We start from the raw sequence: 9,883 nt of genomic DNA on the forward strand, positions 1-9,883 counted from the left end.
TGACATTTAGAATGAAATTACATGATAAGCATCACTGGCATTGTTTGCTTTGCAAATGCAACTGTAGATATGGTAATGTAGATCTGATTGCAAAGTGGCATACCTGGGTTTATCTCTTCAGTCTTCAGGACAGGTGTCTGCGATGAAGATGAGCGCTGATGATGGGTCAGAACTTTATGAGTGAAAGTTTCTGTGCTCTGGCATTGTGGGTGAGACATGTGGGGACAGCGGGCGGAGCCAAAGACAGGTCAGCTTCAGCAAACGTGGTGCCTCATGAGTACAAATGCACAAAAAAGTCTGGAAAATCCCACATCAGTCTGCATTGCAAATGAGAATTACAAATATGCAAAGCCACAAAGAGTAAAAATGACCAAAATCAAATACTCAAGAGTAAATTATCAAATATTTACTTTATTACATGTATAGTTAGGGTAAAAAAATCTTTATTTAAGCAAAAGGGAAAGTGGAGCCAATAATAGATGCAAAGCATAGCTTAATATGTAACACAAGTGAACAGTTGTGGATCGCACTAATGCAAATGCTGCAATCATTCTAAAGACATCCAGCCTGACCACATGCACACAGAGGGGGCTGTGGAAGTCATTTGTTAATCAAAGCGTACCGTTTTCTTTCCCATTGTTCGCTCAGTCAGAAGGGAAATTAGAGCAGTGAATGATGCTGTGTGTCTTTCATTCAGCTAAAAAATGTAAAGTATGAAATTTTTTAGCAGACTACAACAGAACAAAAATCCTGGTTTGGAGTTTATATGCCCTAACTGAAGATTCACTGAAGTTACACTATTTGCCTCCACCTTTGAGGTTGAGTGAAATGATTCACCGCTATGACCTAAGTTAGTGGTTCAATTAATTAAGTGAAATAAAAAATGTAATTCAGTATTTAAGTAAATAATCTAAGCTATAAAACAAGGACAGAACTGCTTGACGCACTATTAATAGAAACTAGTTATTTGCATGTTCGGTGATAAGACTAATTTCCTTTACAGCTTTTCAACAACATAACATCATTTGAAAGGTAGAACGTTTTTTTTATTATTATGAACTATACAACGGGGGGTGGACACTTATGCACAGAAGCTTTAAGATGGTAAAATGTTTTGAAATAAGTCTTTCTAACACTTTAAGTTGTCCTTGTTACACGTTACATGTACTTACTATTTTAATAACAATAAATTATGCATAATTACATGCATGTAACCCTAAGCCAAACCCTAAATACATGTAGTTAATATTACTCAGCACAAAAATTTATAATTACACTGTAACAAGGGCACCTTAAAATAAAGCAAGTGTCTTCTGCTCACCAAAGCTGCATTTATTTGCTCATAAATACCGTAAAAGCAGAAAAACTGTTAAATGTTGTTACTATTTCAAACAGTTGTTTTCTATTTGAATATATTTGTGTAATGTAATGTTAATGTAATTTCTTTTAGTTTTCAGCATCATAACTACTCCAGACTTCAGTGTCACACGATTCTTCAGAAATCATTCTAAAATGCTGATCAAGAAACGTTTAACTGAATAAAACCAAAACCAGTTCATTTACACCGGCTGGAGTGAAATGATAAGGTTAATGGTTGTTGAGGAAAAAGGAAGAATCGTTTGAGTTTTTTCCATTCTCATTTTACAATTCCTCTGAAGTGGATTAAGTAAAACAGCTTGAGATGATATCAAGTCAAATAGGCTACTTATCTAGAATGTGTTCTGTAAGCATGTAATACAGTTAGAAATGCAGTTTAAAAGTTAACTAAAACTGAAACATAACATAACCTATTCCTGTATAACAGAGCATTATAAAAAAAAAAAAAACTATCGGAATATTTTATTTTTCATCAACAAATGACAAATCATGCTTTAGTAAATCATTATAAGTAAAAATTATGACATAAAAGACTTTCATCTTTCATCTCACAAATATGACAATGTCTTAGTATGTCATAATTTTTATTTTTATATATATTTTTAACCATAATTGATTATTTCTTTATTAGAAATGTAAACACGTATCAGAAAAAAGAAAATCTAGGCCATTTGAAAGTTTACTAAAAGTATACTCAGCAAAACAGAAACATTATATAACCTCTAACCTGTATTACAAAGCATTTGCACATTTAATTATTTTTTTCATCCTCAAGAAAAGACAAATTATGCTTCGGTAAATCATAATGACAAAAAGTCATAATAGTGGCTAAAAAAAAAATTGTCTAAATTATGACTTTATATGTATTGATTATTAATAATAGATAATTTCTTGAAAATATTAGATGAAATTTAAAAACATATCATAGAAAAATTAAGTTAGACATGTTCACTAAAAGTATATTCAGCAAAACTGAAACATTATATAGCCAATTCCTGTATAACAGAGCTTTATAACATATGATGCATGTTTTCACTGTCCTTTAAAAATGAAATAAATGTTTATGACTTAATGGGCCACTTCCCGCTGTGTAACAAAGTACAAAGCCCTACATTTCTGCTCATATCCCTGTCCTGAACAGCTCCACGCATGTTTCTGGATCAGACTGGAGTCCACCAAGCTAACGTGTGAAGGTCGATCCACTGTGGATTCATAAGGGGGTTGCATGCGCTGTCTGGAGTGCTTTCCTCCACGCTGAGGGATGGGCAGCTCTGAGTGATGAGCCGGGAGAGGGTCTGTGAAGAAATACTGATGGAGCAAAGCCTGAGGAGAGAGAGACGGGCATTATGAGTCTCATTCCATGGACACAACTGAATGAACCTGTACAGAACTTCAAATGTGCACCTGTCTCGCACTGATCCTCGGTTTGGACGGATAGATGAGGAACTTCTTCAGCAGGTCCACAGCTTGTGGTGACGTGTCTGGCATGATCTCCTCCAAAGGAATGGGGGATTTTCTTTAAATGTGATCTTATTGTAGTCTGATAGTTCTGTTATTTCCTAGACTGAATCATCATGGGTGAAAACATTCACACACGGTTCACGTTTTGCGTGTCAAGGAGTTCTAATCTAAACTGTAATCAGGGCCGGTGTTCTGATAAATAATGGTACCTATCAGATTATACAATACTGTCTTGCTGTAAGGGTAGCTACAATTTGCCTAGAACCGTCTAAAAATGACGCTGATTGTAATGAGAAACAGGCATAGCAAATGTAAATGAGAGCTCACTGGCCAAACTTTCTGGTTGGGAGTTCCCAGCACTCGTAACACACAGCACAGCTGCTCAATGTCATTCTCTCCGGGGAAAAGTGGAGAGTTGTTCAACAGCTCCCCAAAAATACAGCCCACTGCCCTGAAACAAGCCAGAAAAGACACACACAGACACCTGCTGAGTGTAGAAAAGGCTCCATCTAGTGGACACAGAATGAACTACTTTTCTAGGAAGTATCTAAATAATTGCCTTAATGCTCATTTGAATACATTATTATTTTGGTACAACTCATCTGAATTAATTTCCATAGTTAATTTATAATAAACACTAAAATATTCCATTAAAAAAAGTTGGTGACTGAAAAAAATAATCCCACAATTTCTTACCAGAGATCAACTCCTAAAAGTTCTGGCGCTCTGAAACACAGCACAACAGATATTCTAGTCATATGTGACCCCGGACCACAAAACAAGTTATAAGTGTCTATTTTCTTTTATTTTGTTTAGATTGATACATAATCTGAAAGATGACTACAGAATCTATACATGAATGTAAGGTTTGTTAGGATAGGAGCATATTTGGGAGAGAAACAACTATTTGAAAATCTGGAATCTGAGGGTGCAAAAAAAAATCTAAATATTGAGAAATAGTTGTCCAAATGAAGTCCTTAGCAATGCATTTTACTAATCAAAAATTAAGTTTTGATATATTTACAGTAGGACATTTACAAAATATCTTCATGGAACATGATCTTTACTTAAGATACTATTGATTCTTGGCATAAAAGAAAAATCGATAATTTTGACCCATACCACGTATTTTTGGCTATAGCCACACATGATCTATGCTGTAGCTGAAACTCACTGTTAGGACCAATGTAGCTCAATGCTAGCATGACAGAAGCTCTGGTAAATGATCACCTGGTGGCCACCTGGTGACTGTACAAACGATCTCCTTCATTGGAAAAGAGCCTGGCCAGACAGAAGTCAGCGATCTTTAGGTTTGCAGGCTTCAGATCCTGTGAAGCACATATGTAGGACAGATCACAGTGAAGGACAAATGTAATGTCGTCAGGAACACAGTCTCACCCGGTGCATGATTGAGTTCTCGTGGCAGAAATCCACTCCTTTCAGCAGCAGCATCATCATGTAACCTTTGACCTGGGATGCGGTGAGAGGATGCTGGGAATTCCGAATGACTTCTGACAACATGTACTCAAACACCAGCACAAAGCCTGTGCCGTGGGGGAAGACGTTCTTCAGCTTCACCACCTATGGAGATGATCACAATATGACTAAAATAATGAGATCAAATGATGAAACTATAAATCAAAATCAAAATGGCATTAAAAATGTATTAAGTCTAAAAGATTTAGACTTTATCATTTCAGCCTTCTGTTATAGTTAGGTCTTTCATCTAATAAAAATAATCTTTGTCATTAAGACAGTGTCATAATTTTGACTATTCATCTCATATAGTATGTCAGAATTTCAACTTTTTATCAGACTTTTCATCTTAGTAAGTTGTATTTTTTATCTCATAAATCATAACTTTAAAACATAAATTTAAAATCGTGATGACTTAGTATGTCATTATTTATACTTTTCACCTCATACATATTACTTGTCATAATTATGCCATAGTTCATCATAGACTGATAATTCTTGTTATAATATTACACTTTCATTCATGAAATATTATATAATAATAAAATTGAATCTCATAAATATCTCATAAATAAACCCCTTCACCTCATAAATGTCACAGTGCAGTAAGTGAATACACAGTGTAAACAAGGGTCTGGGTCCAAATGCAGGTCTTTATTCATAAGTCATAAAAGTACAAAAAAAAAAACACACAACTGAAACCACTCTAAAAGGGGGAAAAACCAGAGCAACATAAATCCTGAAAACGGAACAGAAACAAGGATAGGACACACATATCGCCACTTAGTGCTTGTGTTAGTCAACATTCAACAACTAATAATCCAGCCCAGAGAGACGTGGGGAAGGAGTGTAAATATCCATCAGGATGAGCAACAGCTGTGTGCGTGTGATTAGGTGACCAGAAGGCTGTTCCATAAAACAAGATTAGAAAACAAGCCAGGCTTATTTTTGTTAGTCAGACTTACTGTCGGTGGATTCAGTTTCATAAAGCGAACTTAAAATAGTTCAAACTCAGTTACCCTGGCAACTTATGCTGGGAAACTAGCCTGGTCCGGGGCAGGCTAAGCCTGAGTTGATGCTTAATCTGAATATCGTTTTAACACTGACCCGCTGGGAATGTGATGATATTATATCAGACTCTGGCATAATGCCATTTTATTTAATGTAACCACTAGCAGTCCAAAAAAGAAAGCAAATGCACTCCAAGAATAAATGTAATATATTCGAACATACAAAAAGTGAAACAAATGTAGAAAATTAAAGTTACATTTGTTTAGTTGGTGTGATTTTTGTAATGAAGCAATTAAATGTCTATAAATAGGGAGCTCAACCCATATGTTGGACGCATAGTCATGGCGTGTCCTTTCATTGATGAGGGAGCGATAATCATACGCAGAACATTTCAAAGAGAACTTACTTTCAGGGACAGGGCAGACCCATTGGCTTTTTGTGACAACTACCTGCATGAGCGGTATAGATTCTCGAGGGAAGGGATAGCTTGTAGATTACGGAGCCCACGGCGTAATAAAGCACTCACAGTCCCGCAGACTGTGTGCATTGCACTTCGCTTTTTTGCCAGCGGAACATTTTTGTACACCAGTTGGAGATGCAGAGAATATCAGCAAAGCATGGTGTACCGGTCTTTAGAAAAATTACTCAATGTGTTCATCACCTTCCCTGGCCACAGAGCGATTTGTACTATTAAACAGGCCTTTTATGGAATCGCTGGTGAGTTCAAATAATATCTAGGCTGTATAGAAAATGGAAATATTTATTGTCTGTTAATATTAGACATGGCAGTTGAAAGACAAACACTTAACCTTTGTAGCTTTCCCAAATGTTATCGGAGCTCTGGACTGCACCCACGTGCGCATAAAGCGTCCGTCTGATCCGCATGAAGCAGACTTCGTTAATCGGAAATCATTACACAGCATCAATGTACAGGTACAGTCCCACTGAGATGACATTGTAGGCTACTACTGTAGAACGGATTGTTCTTTATAATATGCTGGGAACCAGTGTTCTGCTCATCTCAAATGTAGAGGGAAAATGGCCTGGCTCAGTGCACGATTCCAGAATCTTTCGGGCCTCTTCTCTTTCCCACCAACTAGCACAAGGTATGTTAGTATGGCAAAAACTACAGCTTTAAAATAACTTCACCAAATTTAATATTTAAAAAAAAAAAAAACCCACCGCACACACGATTCAGGTGAATTCTCAGGTGTTTTCCTGGGAGATAAGGGATATGCATGCCTGCCTTATCTCTTGACTCCCTATCAGGAGACACAGACTGAGGCACAGCACAACTACAATATTGCCCATGCATGTACACACAAGAGCTCGTATAGAGATGGCATTTGGGCTCATCAAGTCAAGGTTCCAGTGCCTGAATTACCTCAGTGACTCCACAAAGGGCATGTGACATTGTAGTTGCATGTGTTTTACTACATAACATTGCCCGTCTGAGGAGAGAGAGTCAACCAAGGATTGTAGAGGAAGACTGGGACATTGAAGCCATTTTTGAGGACAATGAAACAGGCAGGGTTATAGGAGACAAATTTCAGTTATTTGATTGAGTGCTCTTGCCACTTTTTTGTAATTTCTTAATACTCACTTGGTAACATGTGGTCCCAGACTGAGAGGGCTCTAGAAGGGTGTTAGCATCCTGCTGCCAATCATAATGGAAATACACACTATTTAGCACCTCACATATAGGCTTTTAAATGTATAATGTGCAAATCTGTGCCTACCTCAGGCCGCCTTGAACATAATGACACAGTCTCCTCATCCTCTTCAACTGTACATGGGCCTCAGGGGCGGATCTACGGCGGATCTACCGGGGTGGCAAATGCCACCCTAAAAGAAAGCCTTGCCACCCCTGCTGCCACCCCAGTTGGCAGCAACGAATTAAAGGTTATGGCCAATTTGAAAATTTACGAGCGCGAATCTTTCGTGATTCCTGATCCCGCTCATAACTCCCGAACTGAGTCAAATGATTTGCGATCCCCAAACTGACTCAAATGATTCGCGAACCCGCTTTGAACTCCCGAACTGACTCAAATGATCCGCGAAGCCGCTCCGAACTCTCGAACTGATTCAAATGATTCGCGAACCCGCTCCGAACTCCCAAACTGACTCAAATGATTCGTGATCCCCATAACTGACTCAAATGATTCGCGATCCCGCTACGAACTCCCGAACTGATTCAAATGATTCGCGATCCCCAAACTGACTCAAATGATTCGCGAACCCGCTTTGAACTCCCGAACTGACTCAAATGATTCGCGAACCCGCTCCGAACTCCCGAACTGATTCAAATGGTTTGCGATCCCCAAACTGACTCAAATGATTCGCGAACCTACTTTGAACTCCCGAACTGACTCAAATGATTCGCGATGCCGCTCCGAACTCCCAAACTGACTCAAATGATTCGCGATCCCCATAACTGACTCAAATGATTCGCGATTCCGCTACGAACTCCCGAACTGATTCAAATGATTCGCAATCCCCAAACTCTAATAATTTACAAAGTAGGCTATTAATATACTGTAATATATTTTTTGTTGATGTTGTTATAAAAACAGACCTAAGCCATCAATAGCCTTTAAAATGGCTTAAATGCATTATATAAAAAAATTATGAGGCAATAATGATTGGTTAATAATAACACTGTTAAGATACATAATGTATAAACAATTTATGTACATGTTATTACAAATGCCATGTGATTGCTGCTGTTACACTTACAGGACAATCAAATCCTTGTTTACGCTACTGACCAAACATTTCATTCAAATATTCCACTTAATCTTTAATTTTTGGCCACCTTTTTGCTATAGATGACACAAGCTTTATAATTTCTTCAACAAAAACTGTGCATATCACAACACTTACAAAAATAAACCATGATTTTATCATAGTAAAACTGCTTAGTTTCTTTTGCATGATTTCTGAATGCTTGAGACTATAAAATAAATAAGAGTCATAATAAAGTTATAGCCACAGGTAAATGTTGAGAGCTACAATTGTGATTTTTAAATAATAAAATTTATTCCTTTAGTTTTTTATTTGATTTAAGTTATTTTTTCACCTCTAGTAGTTTTTTTTCCCATCATCATATTTGAGGAAGGGGGGCACAACAATAAATCCTGCTTATGGGAACCCTTAAGGTGTTGTTATAGACGTCTCTGGGAATGTGTGCTCTACTACACACACACACACACACACACACACACACACACTTGAAGCATGCGTGGTGTTTTCAGCTCTTCACTATATTGATGCATGATGTATGCTACACATGTGCACGTCAGTGCACTATGAGAGGATTTCTCCATTTCATTTGATAAAACTATCGTCATTCATTCATATCGTATACACAGACTGACAGAAACAGCAATGTCTTTACGACAACCTGTCAAAATAAAATTTCAGTATAACTTGAAGAAATTCAAATAGAAATATAGTACTATTGCACAGTAGAGTACGCTATACTTCAAGTATTAGCATACTTGATATGCTATACTTCCTATTAGCTAATAATAATAGTTAATTAAAAAACACAGAAACACTGGTTACAATCCAACCAAAATAAAAGTTTGGTCTAACTCAAAGAAATTATGTAAGAAATTGCTTAGTAAAATATACTTTAAAAAATATATACTAAAACATTATTTTAAAGGAATATCACACAAGTTTTCATAGAAATTTTAATTTAAGCTTGCCAAAACAATAACACCATATTTTTCAAAAACAATTTCTAAAAGTACATTTGTATTTGTGCCTATAATGTTTATTTATTATCATTGTCAGCTATTAAAACCTATGCTTCAGGGACCATATTCATAACATCTAAGGCTAAATGTAGTCTTGACTGGTTGAGTTAGATGATGATTAACACTAAACAGTAGAAAATCAGTTGAGTCTCCCCAGCTGGAAATGTCATTGGCTGTTAAAATCTTGTGTTTCTTATGATAAATTGACATATTGATAACACTGAACCTTTTATAATGCTCTTAATTACATGTTGATGCATACTGTATGCATTAGTGAGTGTGGGGGTGCTTATGGGGTATGGTCACTTATTCCTTATATATTTGTTATGTTTGATATAACTGTTTCAAATGTAAGACATCGATTGCATGAGATTAAGTTTGTAAATGATAGCCTGTGTCCTTTTGTGATAACTGTGACAAATTTCAGTATATACAGTATACGTCTGCCATATGTTGCCACCCCTCATAAATTCCTGCCCGCTTCTCGCCACCCCATTAATATTTTTCTAGATCCGCCCCTGATGGGCCTTCAACCTGAAACAATTAGTTAACTCATTTTAATAAAATCACCACTTGACAATAAATCGGTGCTTTAAACTCATACTCACAGGGTTCAGAATGTTGTCTGGTGGATCCAACAAGCACACAGAATTTGGCATCACTATGAAATGAAAAGATTTGGTTAGGAATGAAAGAATAAATAAAAAATAAAAATAATTTCTAATGCCAGCTCCTCCGTCGGAGTAAAGTTGGCTGTCCGTGGCCCTCCCCCAGTGGCAGAAACCTCACTCTTC

At 36.8% G+C, this 9,883-nt stretch overlaps 1 pseudogene; it reads right to left on the bottom strand.

Annotated features, from left to right (window-relative positions):
- Positions 1-2,199: 2,199 nt before the first annotated feature.
- LOC127964131 (cyclin-dependent kinase 20-like) lies at positions 2,200-9,883 on the bottom strand (annotated as a pseudogene).

Source organism: Carassius gibelio, chromosome B8, assembly GCF_023724105.1.
Source record: "Carassius gibelio isolate Cgi1373 ecotype wild population from Czech Republic chromosome B8, carGib1.2-hapl.c, whole genome shotgun sequence".
In the NCBI taxonomy this organism is placed as follows: Eukaryota; Metazoa; Chordata; class Actinopteri; order Cypriniformes; family Cyprinidae; genus Carassius; species Carassius gibelio.